Source organism: Salvelinus fontinalis, chromosome 12, assembly GCF_029448725.1.
Source record: "Salvelinus fontinalis isolate EN_2023a chromosome 12, ASM2944872v1, whole genome shotgun sequence".
Classification (NCBI taxonomy): domain Eukaryota; kingdom Metazoa; phylum Chordata; class Actinopteri; order Salmoniformes; family Salmonidae; genus Salvelinus; species Salvelinus fontinalis.
In genome coordinates, this window is record NC_074676.1 from 27,708,362 (window position 1) to 27,724,012 (window position 15,651).

Sequence of the window (15,651 nt, forward strand, 5' to 3'; positions counted from 1 at the left end):
GAGAAGGTGTAACGGTGTGGGGGTGCTTTGCTGGTGACACTGCCAGTGATTTATTTAGAATTCAAGGCACACATTACCAGCATGGCTACCACAGCATTCTGCAGTGATACGCCATCCTATCTGGTTTGCGCTTAGTGGGACTATCATTTGTTTTTCAACAGTACAATGACCCAACACACCTTCAGGCTATGTAAGGGCTATCTGACCAAGAAGGATAATGGAGTGCTGCGTCCTGACCACCACAATTACCTGACTTCAACCCAATTGAGATGGTTTGGGATTAGTTGGACCACAGAGTGAAGGAAAAGCAGCCAACAAGTGCTCAGCATATGTAGGAACTCCTTCAAGACTGTTGGAAAAGCATTCCAGGAGAAGCTGGTTGAGAGAATGCCAAGAGCGTACAAAGCTGTCATCAAGGCAAAGGGTGGCTACTTTGAAGAATCTCAAACATAAAATATATTTTGATTTGTTTAACACTTTTTTGGTTACTACATGATTCCATATGTCTTATTTCATAATTGTGATATCTTCACTATTACTCTACAATGTATAACATAGTACAAATAAATAAAAACCCTTGAATGAGAAGGTGTGTCCAAACTTTTGACTGGTACTGTATGTAAATTAGATATTTCTGTATTTCATTCTCAATAAATTAGCAACATTTCTTAAAACATGTTTTCTCTTCATCATTATGGAGTATTGTGTTTAGATAAGTTTAGGATTGTTGGGTGCTCTCGAGTGGTGCAGCGGTCTAAGGGACTACATCTCAGTGCTAGAGGCGTCACTACAGATCCTAGTTCGATCCCGGGTTCTATCACCACCGGCCATGATCGTGAGACCCATAGGGTGGCGCACAATTGGCACTGCGTTATCCGGCTTAGGGGAGGGTTTGGCTGGGGTAGGCCATCATTGTAAAATAAGAATTTGTTCTTAACAGACTTGCACACATTTTGAATTCACGCTGTAACACAACAAAATGTGGAATAAGTCGAGGGGTATTAGTACTTTCTGAAGGCACTGTATGTACTGTACTTTGTTACACCGCACTGTACATCTTAAAAAGCCAGTATTTTTAGTTGTTGAGTTATTGAGCTACAACCAGGATATTAAATTTCCCTTCCTCAACCCACTACCCACGCAGGATACCGGCAGCCCACCCACCCACCCACCGCCTGCCTGCCTGTCTCTCAGCCCTGGCCCAGCTCCACTCAAACTTTCCACAGTTGGGCAAGGGCTCTGTGGCGGTCGGTGCGTCTAGCACGCAGCCTGCGTCAGCCACACCACAGCCTGGGGACCAAAGGCTGCCACAGGGGCGGAGCCAGGAGACAACAGCCTGACTCCAGAGGGCGGGCTAAGGCATCAGCATGGCGACGTCACACATATCTGAGGGGCCGACATGGGAGAAGGCCGGTCTAACACACAGGCCATGCTGCATAGTGTGGTTACTGCAGCCAGGCTATTTATATGTGTCTCTTCTTCAGAGAAGGAAGCTGGACCTATTGAATCCAGATGTGAGAGGACAGACAGAAGGCACAAGACAGAACCAGAGCTGGAGGAGACATACTGGGCCAGAGTGGCAGCCTACTGTGTCTGAACAGGGAACACTCAGTCACAAAAAAATAGGTAGGAGATGATGCTAAGTTAGAGAGAGACCAGAGGAGATCAATGTCACTCTCCCTCAACATGGGTTCACAAGGAGGAGAGAGTCGTAACATTCATATATGGGACAAGTACAGATGAACACACTTACACACTTAAGACAGGAAATATGAACATTCAAACAGTTCACAAGCACATACATTCCTATAACGTTACAAATATGTAGAGACAAAGAGAGACTGGACAGTATCGTGTGATGTGTAGGGCGGGACAGTGCACATACCAACATCCTAAACATACTTGTCCAAAACATCACCCATCATCACACGTCACACACACATACACTACCGTTCAAAAGTTTGGGGTTACTTAGACATTTCCTTGTTATGGATTTTTTTTTTGAAATGGCCCGAAACAAACTGAAGATCTCCTACAACGCTGTGTACTTCTCCCTTCACAGAACAGCGCAAACTGACTCTAACCAGAATAGAAAGAGGACTTGTGAGGCATCTGCTTCTCAAACTAGACATGGAACTTGCTCAGTTGTGCACCGGGGCCTCCCACTCCTGGTTAGAGCCAGTATGCGCTGTTCTGTGAATGGAGTAGTACACAGTGTTGTACGAGATCTTCAGTTTCTTGACAATGTCTCACATGGAATAGCTTTAATTTCTCAGAACAAGAATAGACACAAGTTTCAGAAGAAAGTTACTTGTTTCTGGCCATTTTGAGCCTGTAATTGAACCCACAAATGATGATGCTCCAGGTACTCGACTAGTCTAAAGAAGGACAGTTTTATTGCTTCTTTAATGAGAACAACAGTTTTCAGCTGTGCTAACATAATTGCAAAAGGGTTTTCTAATGATCAATTAGCCTTTTAAAACGATAAACTTGGATTAGCTAACACAACGTGCCATTGGAACACAGGAGTGATGGTTGCTGATAATGGTCCTCCGTACGCCTATGTAGATATTCCATAAAAATCTGCCGTTTCCAGCTACAACAGTCATTTACAACATTAACAATGTCTACACTGTATTTCTGATCAATTTGATGTTATTTTAATGGACAAAAAAGTAGCTTTTCTTTCAAAAACAAGGACATTTCTAAGTGACCCCAAACTTTTGAACAGTAGAGTACATACAGTACACACAAAGAGGAGCGATGTGAAAGTAGGTCATCTAAAAGGGCCATGGTGTCTGAATCCATTTCCGCATTTTCCCATGTACTTTAAAGAAAAAATCCACCCAAAACCACTCATTCCTGTAATTTACAGTGTTAAATTACACTAATATGTGAGAACAATATTTTTTGTGAACACATGTTTCATTTTGGCTTCATAATAACGTTGCTAGCAACATGGAAAATTGTTGTGGAAATCTGTTGCGGCTCAAGTCGACTACAAAAGCCACATTGCAATGCTCTCTCGATGGGCTGGCTGGCTAGCTAGCAAACGTAGCTACAAACAAAATAATACCAAAGACAATATCTGCATGTAACGTAGCTAATTAGTTGGAAAATCCATGTTCAACCTGCAGATTGATGTGCCTCAGAGTGGAGTCTAACGTTCAACATGGCAGATACAGTTTTGAGGAGATGGGAAACGTCGCGATGCATTCTGGGTTATTCTGGGACAAGAGTGCCCTCCTTCAAGGAGTGAATGGCAGTCGATTGGACACTAGCTCAAAAACCTAACATTTGCACGAATTTCGTCAACAAGAAGTACAACATTACAAATCTTTTCCGCTATGTGAGATAATTAACTTGCTATCTGTAGTATCGTATAGCTTTGGAATAATGACATTACGTACATTCGAGGAAAATAGGCACGTTTTTCGACATATACACTGACTTTGAGAAGGGATTGCGTGACGATTAACTTAGCAACCGTGTGACACAGCATGACAACGTGAACACGATTGATCGTGGGGGGCGTTATAAATTCCTTAATTCATTGGATTTATACCTCCTTTCTATAATATCTATGGCAACTGCACCATTGAATGCACCCTGGACTAAAAAGGCAGACAAATAGGAAATATATGCTAGACCCTCCGTTAAATTACAAATTTCTCGAGGTAGGAATATCGCAAAAATATGATCAATGGCTTAATCGAGAGAAGACATCCTCCCGATTTATGAAATCGACCAGTATTGAAATATGAAATGTATGATAGACGTTTTTGTGATCTAAAAGTAATATTCCTATTAACTTCCAGTGTATTGAGAGAGACTTTATCACAGTGCTATGTCATACCTGACGGATTTCTGCCTACTTGAACGCCAATAACACAGATACACATCAAAACATTAAATTACCCAGGGAATCGATAGAACATCACTCAGAGATGTACAAAAACAATATACCATTCAAAATGGTTAAACCTTTCTTTAATATTTCATTGGCCCTGGTCAAGCTGCATTGGAGATTTTAAGAATTAGTCAGGGTAAAGTGTGTGCTCATCTGAAGAGCTTAGCCCAGCGTAGTTCTCCCTGCCCCTGCAGGACCACAACATTTGAATGACAATGAGTACTTGTGAGACATGGCTAAATGTATTGTGACCCCTGATGATGAATTGCCAGTGGCCAACCTACCAATGATACATCATCAATCCCTGGACACAGCTCGCAGGGGGTTGGAAGGGCCACATAGGCCAGGAGGTCTTTACTCTGACACTCACTCTTCCTGCAGTGGCCTCTGATGAGAGATGAACACTACATGGGTCCCGTGTAGCTCAGTTGGTAGAGCATGGCGCTTGCAACGCCAGGGTTGTGGGTTCGATTCCCACGGGGGACCAGTACAAAAAAAAAAAGTATGAATGTATGTACTTGTAAGTCGCTCTGGATAAGAGCGTCTGCTAAATGACTTAAATGTAAATGTACTAAAGACTCTCTCTCTCTCTCTCTCTCTCCCCCCCACACACACACACACAGTCATAGACTTACAGGACATGTGATGTCCAGTCAAGAGAGTGGTTTTCAGACTGTAGACAATGGAGAATCTGGTCAACCAGTAATCCAGTCACCTCTGGCTCTATAATCATAGTACAGTACTCCCATGCATTTTCAGATGTGGACATAAAAATATTCAGTATAAGTATACTCAGCTCAGTATTCTCAGAAATTACATACTGAACTTTTGATCCAGTGTTGCATCAGATTTGCACCAGCCTGCAATGTGAAAGCAGACACAAGCACGCACACACAAACATGTGTGGTTGTGGTATCTCAGTCAGTATGAGGTCTGAACAGGAGCCATTGTGGATTGAGATCCCAGCCACACTGCAGCCCACTCTCTCCTCTAATATACCCAGAGATGAACAAGACGTCAGCCCGCAAGCAGCCTGTGTGACGTCAACAGATGTGTGCTTTGACCAGAAGCCTGAAGGACTTTGATTCAACAGGAGGGAAAAACTGTCTGGATGTCATGTTGAAAATGTGGCCCACCATAAGAGAGAGTGAGATCAGCTTTGATTAGAGTAGCAAAATAAAGCAGCAGTATTTCAGTGCAAGCATCACTGTCCGTGTAATGGAATAATTATGTGTCTGCTCTCCACTCCAATAACGCTGAAGTATTACTGGTGCCCACAGCATGGCCAGAGTTCATAGAAACACTTGCGTCTAGTTGACCTGTGGGTGCTGACTTATATTTACAGAGAAGAGATAAGGATGGCAGAGTGTATAGTAATAAACACATTTTTTTAAAACAGGGGGAGATACAATGTACATCAAAGTCAAGTCAAATTGGATAAACAGGTCTCTACAAATGAAATCATGTAACTGACTTCTTTAAGTCAACATTCCTTATTAAAACAGCAACCATGTACTCCAGCTCTGTCCAGTGAGGGATAACAGAATGACAGGGTTGATATTGTATTACGTTAACTAATAAATGGCATCTTGTTGCCGCTCAACTGAGTTGTTTAGATATGACTGGATGAAAGAAACAAAGGGGAGTAGCTCTGGGTTGCAAGAAGGGGGTTAGCGAAATAGAGAGAAAAAAACACATAAACATACACCTCGGAGTGCATTCCATCCCTCCCTCTGCAGCCTCCCTGTGCCTCAGTCTGGGACTCCTCCCCTAGGGCCACCCGGCATGAGGCATGAGCAGGGTCTGACATTCCACAGGGATACTTGCAACACCACACAACAGCATACCCAGCTAACAATTCTAGGTAGAGAGAACGTTTTTGTAATGTTACACGTAATGTTCCCCTAATGGTGGGTGTCCAGTTTTCCGTTAGTTAGGCGAACATTCTATGTTAGCGAAAACTTTCTGAGAACCTTTTTTAGCATGTTTTGGCATTAGAGTTCCCTTAATGTGAAACAGAACATAGCCAGAACGTGGTTACCATCAGAACATACAATATTCATTTTCTTGACACGTTTCATGGGAACATTGCAAGAACATTTATGTGTATCAGTTGTCAGGACGTTGCATGATGGAACCAAAGATATTGTATTACACATCACGTTGCATGATGGAACCAAAAATATTGTATTACACATCACGCCTTGTTACTGTTGCCGAGCCAATCAAGGCCTTGATTGGTGAACCACTGATCCATTTATAGCTCTTTGTCTGTTGGCAAGGTTAGGGATACTGAATCACTCGGATCAATAAATGTTTTTCTTGAGTGTACTTTTAACAAAGCTGAGATTTACTTCAAAGTGCATTCACCCTATTGTTTACAGCCTTACACCTATTAAGTTGTTTAAAATCTATACAAGTGCCTATGGAGGAGGGGGTAGATTTTCTTCTGTACAGGACAGGGCCTAACTATTCTGGCCCAGTAAGCACATGTACTAGATATATCCCTTATTGGGACAGTGGTTAGGTTGTTCCTCATTGGTGCTGGTGGCCTGGGCTCGAGACCTGCTAAGGGAATCACCCTACTCGAAAATTCTGACCAAAATATGTTACTGATATTATTTGACAACAGTTACAACACACCTATCTGATCGAATTAAAATTCGTTTTTCATTGAAGTATGGGAATATGTAGGATTTCGAGACTTTGGGAATATACATTTCTATCTGACATTTTGGTTAAAAAAAAGTTATTCACATAGAGTTTCTCTTTAGGAGGTCCCTCACGTGAGATGTGTCAGATTTGTGAAAAGGTAAATTTACAATGAAAAAAAATAATAATCAAAGTTCTATCAGCACAAACACCTTTGAACTTGGTCCTATCTCCAATCCAATCACACAATGCTGGGTTGTGAATAATTGTGTGTAATGTGAATAACATGTGTACTTTTTGAGTCATGAAAGAGGAAGACATAAAAAAAAAACATTCTGAGATTTGGGACTTGAAAAATACTCATTATCCCAAAACCATACATTTAGCAGATAGAACCTTATAGTCCCAAGTCCTTGATTATTCATATCATAGGTTATTGTCCTCTTTTGCAATTACTTTGATTTGTTTCACCACTTTTTCAGAAGAATGGCCATCACTTAAGCTCTTTATGGTAAAATCAAATAAATACAGGTCCCTTAGAGCATGTTTAAGGTCCATTGGAGAGGCATTGATGATTTTGTCATGTTCTAAAGCACAGGTGTCAAACTCATTCCACGGAGGGCCGAGTGTCTGCGGGTTTTCGCTCCTCCCTTGTACTTGATTGATGAATTAACATCACTAATTAGTTAGGAACTCCCCACACCTGGTTGTCTAGGGCTTTATTGAAAGGAAAAACCAAAAACCTGCAGACACTAGGCCCTCCATGGAATGAGTTTGACACCCCTGTTCTAAAGTATATCAGGGATTGGCAACTCCAGTCCGTGGTGGCCGGAGTGATGCCACACTTTTTCTCCATCCTTAGCAAACACAGCTGATTAAACTAATTGCATTCTAAACTGAAGATCATGATTAGTTGATTATTGGAGTCAGGTGTGTAAGCTGGATCTGGGGAAAAAGTGTGACACCAATCAGGTCCCCGAGGACTGGAGTTGCCCATCCCTGTTCTATATCAATATGAAAATCTCCATGGAAGGAGTATTTCACAAAAATTGAAATTGTATTGATAAGTAGCAAGTAGTTTACTGACTTTGAGTGTCAGAGGCCAGATTTATGAGTTTGCTCATCCAGAGTTAAGCTTCAGCAATGTTGCTAGTTTTCCATAGGATGTTGTGTACTTGTAATTTTAGTGAACTTTCGCTTTAACAAATGTGTTATGAACATGAATTAATATATTTGATGATGTAATTAGAAAGAAGGAAGGGTATTCTCTTTATTTAATAATTGAATGTCTGTACTTTTCGATTGAAATTTAAATAATTATAACATTCTGTGCCAGATAGAACCTTATGGCTGAACCCAGATGGACATTTCAGAACCATAAGGCTCTATCTGCACAACCCTAAAACAAATTATTTACAAATGTTTCAGGATTTTGATAGTCTGCAATTTAGGTGCCTTTAAGGTGAGGACCTTAATAATGGTTGATTAAAAAAATATTCACTACAAAACAGTTCTGAGATCTGGGCTGTGAAAACTTTGATGCTCAATATCTCAGAACTATGGTTTGCGCAGATTGAACCATATAGTCCCACGGTCACGATTTCCCCTTTAGCATGAATTATGACAAAATTTCCACTTTCAACATGAATTCAGTATTTATTTATTCTATACAGCTGAACATCTCAAATATAACTATATCGTATTTTTGAAATCTACACCCCATATACCATGTAGGAAAAAAAGTACACTACATGACCAAAAGTATGTGGACACCAGATCGTCGAACATCTCGTTCCAAAATTATGGGCATTAATATGGAGTTGGTCCCCCTTTGCTGCTATAACAGACTCCACTCTTCTGGGAAGGCTTTCCACGAGATGTTGGCACATTGTTGCGGCGACCTGCTTCCATTCAGCCACAAGAGCATTAGTGAGGTCGGGCACTGATGTTGGGCGATTAGGCCTGGCTTGCAGTCGGCGTTCCAATTCACCCCAAAGGTGTTAGACGGGGTTGAGGTCAGGGCTCTGTGCAAACCAGTCAAGTTCTTCCACACTAATCTCAACAAACCATTTATGTATGGACTTCCTTTTGTGCACGGGGGCATTGTCATGCTGAAACAGGAAAGGGCCTTCTATAAACTGTTAATACAAAGTTGGAAGCACAGAATCGTCTAGAATGTCATTGTATGCTATAGCGTTAAGATTTCCCTTCACTGGAACTAAGGGGCCTTTTCCCAAACCATAAAAAACAGCCCCAGACCATTATTCCTCCTCCACCAAACTTTACAGTTGGCACTATGCATTTGGGCAGGTAGCGTTCTCCTGGCATCTGCCAAACCAAGATTTGTCTGTCGAACTGCCAGATGGTGAAACGTGATTCATCACTCCAGAGAACACGTTTCCACTGCTCCAGAGTCCAATTTCAGTGAGCTTTACACCACTCCAGCCGACGCTTGGCATTGCGCATGGTGATTTTAGGCTTGTGTGCGGCTGCTCGGCCATTGAAACCCATTTCATGAAGCTCCTGACGAACAGTTCTTGTGTTGACGTTGGTGGTGTAGCAGGAAGATTGGACTACTGTGAACCAAGTGATTGGTGAGTTCAAAGCCCAGGAGAGGACATGTTGAATAATAATTACTGTATGAAAGAACAAGGACAATGTAATCGTCAAATATGTAAGTCAAAAACACTGATTGGCTCGGCAACAGTAAGAGGGCATGATAGGTAATGAAACACTTTTTGAGGAGGGAGAATGTTTCTCTGGGACCATCAGGCAATGTCCTGAAAACTGATACACGGAAATGTTCCTGCAAGGTTCCCATGAAACGTGTCTAGATTATTAATATCTTATGTTTCAAGAACATGGCAACCATGTTCTGTGTAAGTTCTAATTGACATTAAGGTAATGGTCTCTTGGAAACATTCTTTGCACATTACGGGAACATTCCTATGAAAACGTTAATCATCTAATGAGACTCAAAAGGGAACGTTCTCTAAAGTTGTGGTAACATTTGTTGTTAGCTGGGCAGACACAATGGCAGGAATGGGGCAGTCCCAGCACAACCAATAACACTCAATCACAACAGGATGCATGGCCTCAATACAAAGACCTTCCCACAAACAATGCCATGTCATAATATAGCTTTAAAAAAAGGTTTTTGAAGCCTTTCCCAAATGTTTAGATTTGTGATATCTGTTATGTTCCTGTGCTGGTGAGCTGGTGAGGCTCCATATGGTCAAGGTTACAGACCTCCCCACCCATCATCCAGACCACGTTACCATCAAAACATGGGAGCAGCGTTTGAACTGAGCCTTGTGACCAATGGGGAGCGGAGGAGGCCTAATGGGTTTAAGTGAGTGTCCAGACTGCCCACTGCTCTCCTAAACCCTGTTTGACCAGCTGTCTGTTGTCTAAAGACAGCTAGAGAGCGCCTCACTCACGCACTGACTTAAGGGAGGGCTCTGAAAGGCTAAACACACTCCCGTGCAGCGGCCACTCCTCCCATTTACGCCATCCACCGCCAACCTCTCCTCCAACAGAACAAAAGGAAATATTGACTTCCTTCGTTATGGACTCTCAGGATCAGCCGCCATCTTTACCGCCTACAGCCTCCTGTAGAGGGTGGGTGGGTGTGTAGCAGACGGTGACTGATATACAGATCGGACTGCAGCTACACACACGTCTGTCTCTCTCTCAGTGTATTACACAAACATGTACCTCGCAGCTCTGCAGTAGCCATGTCTTTAGTCTCCTGCTGTTCAAACTGTCATTTATGGCATTGCTATGGTGTAAGAGACATAAACCACCAGAGGAAAGTGAGTGTGTGACACACAGAGCAGCCATTTCCCTCCACACCAGCTTATAACAGCTACAGAGCTACTTTGGTCCAAACAATGTGGAGGGGAGGAGGAAAACAACAACAGTGTGATGGAGCCTGTTTGTCAGCTGTTACACTGCAAATATAGACTCTTTGCATCAACTTCATGTAATTGTCAATAAAAGCCTTTGACACTTATGAAATGCTTGTAATTATACTTCAGTATTCCATAATAACATCTGACAAAAATATCTAAGGACACTGAGGCAGCAAACTTTGTGAAAATGTATATTTGTTTAATTCTCAAAATTTTTGGCCACGACTGTACTCGCTCTCTCTGCCCTCTCTCCCTTTGCTGTTAACCGTTAACCAGGTATCAGCCTGAGATGAATGACTGCATGAATTACTTGTGATAGCTTGGGGATCTCTTTTTGTGCGTGTGTGTGTGTGTGTGTGTGTGTGTGTGTGTGTGTGTGTGTGTGTGTGTGTGTGTGTGTGTGTGTGTGTGTGTGTGTGTGTGTGTGTGTGTGTGTGTGTGTGTGTGTGTGTGTGTGTCATGGTTTCAGTTAGGAAAATGTGGTACCGGACATTTGACCAGCAGAATTTTTATTTACCGGACATTTGACAAATTTACCAGACCTATATCCATTGGGTGAGTAACCTGATTAGGGTGTCCACCCACAGCGTTCAAAATGACAGAAATCCCATGGAGATTATGGTAATTAAAATTAACAGAACAAGTCGAGAATGAAACGATGTGCGGCCCTTCTTACTGAATTCTGATGCGCACTTTGAAGATATTAGAATACAGTGGGCGCCAAAAGTATTGGGACATATTTTTGGTTGTTTTGGCTCTGTACTCCAGCACATTTGAAATTAAAGTTGAAGTCGGAAGTTTACATACACTTAGGTTGGAGTCATTAAAACTCGTTTTTCAACCACTCCGCAAATTTCTTGCTAACAAACTATAGTTTTGGCAAGTCGGTTAGGACATCTACTTTGTGCATGACACAAGTCATTTTTCCAACAATTGTTTACAGACAGATTATGTCACTTATAATTCACTGTATCACAATTCCAGTGGGTCAGAAGTTTACATACACTAAGTTGACTGTGCCTTTAAACAGCTTGGAAAATTCCAGAAAATTATGTCATGGCTTTAGAAGCTTCTGATAGGCTAATTGACATCATTTGAGTCAATTGGAAGTGTACCTGTGGATGTATTTCAAGGCCTACCTTCAAGCTCAAATTTTTCCACAATTTGTTACGTTATAGCCTTGTTCTAAAATGGATATATATATCTTTTTTTATCAATCTACACACAATACCCCATAATGACAAGAGCCTTTGCTATGAGACTCGAAATTGAGCTCAGGTGCATCCTGTTTCCATTGATTATCCCTGAGATGTTTCTACAACTTCATTGGAGTCCACCTGTGGTAAATTCAATTGATTGGACATGATCTGGAAAGGCACACACTTGTCTATATAAGGTCCCACAGTTGACAGTGCATGTCAGTGCAAAAACCAAGCTATGAGGTCGAAGGAATTGTCTGTAGAGCTCCGAGAGGATTGTGTCGAGGCACAGATCTGGGGAAGGGTACCAAAACATTTCTGCAGCATGAAGGTCCCCAAGAACACAGTGGTCATATATTATGACATCATTCTTAAATGAAAGAAGTTTGGAACCACCAAGACTCTTCCTAGAGCTGGCCACCAGGCCAAACCGAGCAATTAGGGGAGAAGGATCTTTGTCAGGGAGGTGACCAAGAACCCAATGGTCACTGACAGAGCTCCAGAGTTCCTCTGTGGAGATGGGAGAACCTTCCAGAAGGACAACCATCTCCGCAGCACTCCACTAATCAGGTCTTTATGGTAGAGTGGCAAGACAGAAGCCACTCCTCAGTAAAAGGCACATGACAGCCCGCTTGGAGTTTGCCAAAAGGCACCTAAAGGACTCTCAGACCATGAGAAACAAGATTCTCTGGTCTGATGAAACCAAGATTGAACACTTTGCCCTGAATGCCAAGTGTCACGTCTGGAGGAAACCTGGCACCATCCCTACGGTGAAGAATGCTGGTGGCAGCATCATCATGCTGTGGGGATGTTTTTCAGCGGCAGGGACTGGGAGACTAGTAAGGATCGAGGGAAAGATGAATGGAGCAAAGTACAGAGATCCTTGATGAAAACCTGGTCCAGAGCACTCAGGAACTTAGACTGGGGCGAAGGTTCACCTTCCAACAGGACAACGACCCTAAGCACACAGCCAAGACAATGAATAGCTGTGCAGCGATGCTCCCCATCCAACCTGACAGAGCTTAAGAGGATCTGCAGAGAAGCATGGGAGAAAATCCCCAAATACAGGTGTGCCAAGCTTGTAGCATCATACCCAAGAAGACTCGAGGCTGTAATTGCTGCCAAAGGTGCTTCAACAAAGTACTGAGTAAACGGTCTGAATACTTATGTTAATGTGATACTTAAGTTTGTTTTTTTTGCAAAAAAATCTACAAATATATATTTTGGGATATTATGTGTAGATTGATGAGGGGGGAAAAAACAATTTAATCAATTTTAGAATAAGGCTGTAACATAACAAAACGTGGAAAAATTCAAGGGGCCTGAATACTTTCCGAATGCACTGTATGTGTATTAAGGTAGTAAAAAGTGAAGTATTTGGTCCCATGTTCATAGCATGCAATGACTACATCAAGCTTGTGACGCCACAAATTCGTTGGATGCATTTGTTTGTTTTGGTTGTGTTTCAGATTTTTTGGGCCCAATAGAAATGAATGGGAAATAATGTATTGTGTCATTTAGGACTAACTTTTATTGTAAATAAGAACAGAATATGCTTCTAAACACTTTTACATGAATGTGGATGCTACCATGATTACAAATAATCCTGCATTTTTTGGGGGGGTATGATATGTGCGTCTGTAACTTTCTCACTCATCATTATTCACAATTCATTCAGGATTATCTGTAATCATGGTAGCATCCACATTAATGTAGTATGTAGTGATTACGTGCTATACATGTGGGACCAAATACTTTACTTTTTACTACTTGAATGGAATACTTTTTAGCAAAGAGGCGCTTTATCTATTTCCCCAAAGTCAGATTAACTCGTGGATACCATTTTTATGTCTCTGCGTGCAGTTTGAAGGAAGTTGCTAACTTGCGCTAGCGCAATTGCTAACCAGCATTAGCAAAATAATTGGAAGTCTACGGTATATGCTAGCATGCGAGCAGATACCCATAGACTTCCAGTCATTGCGCAAACGCTAGTTAGCATTGGTTCGCGAAACTACCACTAACTTCCTTCATACTGGACACAGAGACATAAAAATGGTATCCACAAGTTTATCCGAGTCTAGTAGATGAAGGCCATCATTACCAAAATCCTGAAGTATCCCTTTAATACAAATATAAGTGAGTTTGTCCCAATACTTTTCGTCCCCTAAAACGGAGGGACTATGTACAAAAAATTCACCCGATATGGATAAAAATACCCTCATATTAAAGCCAACAGTCTGCCCTTTAAAATCATAGTTATATTATACATTATATCATTTGAAATCCAAAGTGCTGGAGTACAGAGCCAAAACAACAACATAATGTGTCACTGTCACAATACTTCTGGAGCTCATTTTAACTGACCAAATTTTCTTTTCCTCAGCCAACAAGATGAGTAACAAACAGCAAAATCACTAGCCTATGTCAATCTACTATCCCATAGCAGAAAGGTTTACCTATTCTATTGGTCAGCTTGTGGAGAAAGAAATAGCCTATTCCAAACAGACTCTGGGACAGTTGTGGGAAGCTAGATCCCAAATTCCAAATCAAATCAAATCAAATATTATTTGTCACATGCGCCAAATACAACAGTGAAATGCTTACTTACAAGCCTTTAACCAAAAATGCAGTTTTAAGAACAATAAGTATTAAGTAAAAAATAACAAATAACAAATCATTAAAGAGCAGCAGTAAAATAACAGTGAGGCTATATACAGGGGGTACCGGTACAGAGTCAATGTGCGTGGGCAACGGTTAGTTCAGGTAATTGAGGTAATATGTACATGTAGGTAGAGTTAAAGTGACTCTGAATAGATAATAAACAGAGAGTATCAGCAAAAAAAATCAGTAAAAGAGAGGGGTGGGGTAGGGGGGATGCAAATAGTCTGGGTAGCCATTTGATTAGCTGTTCAGGAGTCTTATGGCTTGTGGGTAGAAGCTGTTAAGAAGCCTTTTGAACCTAGACTTGGCACTCCGGTACCGCTTGCCGTGCAGTAGGAGAGAGAACAGTCTATGACTAGGGTGGCTGGAGTCTTTGACCATTTTTAGGGGCTTCCTCTGACACCTAGTGATGTACTGGGCCGTACACACTACCCTCTGTAGTGCCGTGCGGTCGGAGGCCGAGCAGTTGCATACCAGGCAGTGATGCAATCAGTTAGGACGCCTCGATGGTGCAGCTGTAGAACGTTTTGAGGTTCTGAGGACACATGCCAAATCTTTTCAGTCTCCTGAGGGGGAATAGGCTTTGTCGTGCCTTCTTCACAAAGGTCTTGGTGTGTTTGGACCATGATAGTTTGTTGGTGATGTGGACACCAAGGAACTTGAAGCTCTCAACCTGCTCCACTACAGCCCCGTCTATGAGAATGGGGTGTGCTTGGTCCTCCTTTTCCTGAAGTCCACAATCATCTCCTTTATCTTGATCACGTTGAGGGAGAGGTTGTTGCCCTGGCACCACATGGTCAGGTCTCTGACCTCGTCCCTATAGGCTGTCTCCTCATTGTCGGTGATCAGGCCTAACTCTGTTGTGTCATCGGCAAACTTAATGATGGTGTTGGAGTCGTGCCTGGCCATGCAGTCATGAGTGAACAGGGAGTACAGGAGGGGACTGAGCACGCACCCCTGAGGGGCCCCCGTGTAAAGGATCAGCAATGGTGGATGTGTTCTTACCTACCCTAGCCTACCCAGAAGGCTAGGCAACAAAGAAAATGTTAAAAAGCAATGAGTCTGATGCAACAGATCAGAACATTTATCTTAAAATGTTGATAAACTATTATTTATATTTCAATGTTCACAAGGCAGTAGGCTACGCACAAATGTTCGTTCCATTTGCGGGAAAACACCGCTGTCAAACGCACACCGCACATGCGAGCGGTTTCATGTGACAGAGATGAAAATATCCGTTAGACATTTAGAAAGAGGGGAGATCTAATATGCAACAATTAGCATGGGTTGCTAATATGACTAGGATTGTGCCTTT

The 15,651-nt window shown here is 42.1% G+C and overlaps 1 protein-coding gene and 1 non-coding gene across 2 annotated transcripts in view; one reads left to right on the forward strand and one right to left on the reverse strand.

The window, feature by feature from the left end:
• The window catches only part of LOC129867073 (insulin-like growth factor 1 receptor), a 181,681-nt gene that overhangs the window by 91,669 nt on the left and 74,361 nt on the right, over positions 1-15,651 (reverse strand). The gene's annotated exons all lie outside the window — the stretch shown is intronic.
• On the forward strand, positions 4,322-4,397 carry trnaa-ugc (transfer RNA alanine (anticodon UGC)). The gene has a single exon. It is a non-coding gene; the product is annotated as a tRNA-Ala (tRNA).